Here is a 2,639-nt window from a genome sequence, read left to right on the forward strand (position 1 = left end):
AATATCTTAGCTTCCACCTCAGTCATCTTGAAAAGAAGAGCAAATTACACAGAAAGAAAGCAGAAAAAAAGAAAAACAATGGGGAAGTCAAAAAAATCAATGCTATTTTTTTTTTCATGGAGAAAAAAATGTCTTTAGTAAGAAGCTTACTTTCAACCTAATAATAGTACATTACTGTTCATAATATATGTAATTTATAGTTTATGTAAATTATTACTGTATAAAAATATACAATACAATCTTGTAAGAAACTTGAAATAACTGATGATTGATAATTCTCTTTAAGTAAACAGACTACAATAAAACTAGTTACTGGCTAAGTTCCATCAATTTTTTTTAATTCTCTTTGATTTTTTTCTCCTGGTCTTCTGTTATCCTTTCTGCAGGTCGCTTCTTCAACCCCTTCATTTTCCTGGTTTGTAGTTTGCTCAAGTCTTGCTTCTGCATATGAATCCTTCCATAAGTTGTACCGAAAGTATCATGGGAGATATTTTTCTTCTTCTTTGGCTTGAGGGCTTTTGGCATTTTCACGGATAACTTATAAAGGTCATCTGATGCCAGATGCGTCCTCCTTAGAACCAGATCCAATGAGGGTCCCATGTCCTCTAATTCAATCCGTGGTGTTCTGCAGCCAGATTTTTTCAACAGCAGCTTATAGCTTCAAAAGTAAATCTTCCCATTCAGTGCAGTGAAGTGCAGGACATAGTCTAAACCAGCCAGGCGGATATTTGATACTGTGGGGCCTCTGACAAAATCAATAAGAAGACTTTTTAGCCTTCTGTAGTCTCCTGTTACATCAAAATCGTTATCAGCAAATATTAACATGGGTTTTGTTCCTTCAGGGCATTTACTATTCTTAATATCATTTAGAGAGACAAACTTCTCAATACCTAATTCAATCATATCCAGCACATGGTAGTCATACATACGACCTATTACCAGATTATTTGGCCGCTTATTATGGGAGCCAAACATAAATAAAGAACAATCTGACTTCTTTGAAAAGAATTCCAATTATGTCTGATCCTCAAATGGTCTTGTTATATTTTTCTTTTTATACAGAACTCCATATGGTTTTTTCAGTGCATACACATCTCTAAGTACCTGTGTCACTGTTGAGTTTGCATTTCCACCTTTAATGAGCATGGCATTTTTAATATTTTCACTGAGTTTCGGTTCTCTCTTCTCAAGGAATCTCTTGGCCCTTTTCGTTTTGGGTTTTACAACCCGATCCAAGGCATCCATCGCTACCGCAACACGAACTGAGGGAACACCCAATGCTATTTTTAATATTAATAAAATAATACAACTCTAGTCACAATAATAAGGCAAAATAAAGAAGATACATATTACCAATGTCAAGAATGAAAGGGGAAACATCATTATCACTCAGGCAGATATTAAAAGAAAAACAAATGTTATAAACAATTTATGCTAATATAATTGAAAACTTAAATATACATTTGTAATTTTTCAAAAGATACAAACTTCTAAAGCTTGAGAGCAAATTGACAACCTGCATATCCTTGTATCTACTAAAATATTTAAATTTGAAGCTAAGTTATTTTCCACAAAGAAAACAACCCAGATAGATTTACTGATGATTTCTACCAAACTATAAAATATAATAGGAATTCTTTACAAAATGTACCATAAAAATTTAATTAAATCAGCTTAACATTCCTAAACAGAAACAAGAATTATATGAGAAAGTAATGTTAAATACAATTATTCCACAAGGACACAGATATAAATATATAAAATAAAATTTGTGTTGTATAAAAGGGAATGTTCTTGGTGAGCTATTAAGCATGATTAGAGAAAATGTAGGCCTGTCATCTTCTGTGTCAGAATTTACAGCAGTTTAAGAAATCTTTAGATAACAGTGAAGTTTTAAGAAAGTGGAAAGAATGTGCAATTATGTATGGGGACTGATGTTAACTTATTAAGGTGATCATTTTGCAATATATAAAAGTGTTAAAACATGTACACTTAAAGCAAATATAATTTTATATTTTAATTATACTTCAATAAAAAGATAAACTGAATATTTAAAAAAATTTTAAAGAGCAATTTGTCCTTTAATTTGTCACTTTTGCTTTTGATAACATCTCTCAGCAACTGTTGCCCAATTCAAAGTCATGCAGATTCACACCTAGGATTTTTCATTGTCCCATTATTTGTTGAAAAAGATCTTCTTCTATTGTAATTCTTTGATACCCTTGGTGGAAAATCAGTTAACCATCATGTATTGGTTTATTTCTAGATTCTCAACTTTATCCTATTAATGCTATATCTATCTTAATGTAAGTACAATACTAACTTGATTACTGTAGTTTTGTAGTTAGTTTTGAAATTGGGAAATGTGTGTTCTCCAATTTGGTTCTTTTATTTATTTATTTATCTTTTTGAAGAAGAAATTTTAGATGATTCTTCTTTTTAAAGATCATTTTGACTAATTTAAGCCTCTTGAATTTCCATATTAGTTTTAGGATCATCATGTTAAGTTTTGCAAAGAAGCTAACTGAAATTTCAATAGAGATCGTGATGAAACTGTACATTAGTTTAAAAACTATTTTCATCTTAACAATATTGTCTTCAAATTGATAAATATGAAATGTCTTTCCATGTATTTAGGT

General features: G+C 30.7%; 1 pseudogene; it reads right to left on the reverse strand.

Annotated features, from left to right (window-relative positions):
* Positions 1-262: 262 nt before the first annotated feature.
* Positions 263-1,268, reverse strand: LOC150021273 (ribosome production factor 2 homolog pseudogene; annotated as a pseudogene).
* Between the last annotated feature and the right edge of the window lie 1,371 nt (positions 1,269-2,639).

This window comes from Furipterus horrens, unplaced genomic scaffold (assembly GCF_987537825.1).
Source record: "Furipterus horrens unplaced genomic scaffold, mFurHor1.1.pri manual_scaffold_1, whole genome shotgun sequence".
Taxonomy (NCBI): Eukaryota; Metazoa; Chordata; class Mammalia; order Chiroptera; family Furipteridae; genus Furipterus; species Furipterus horrens.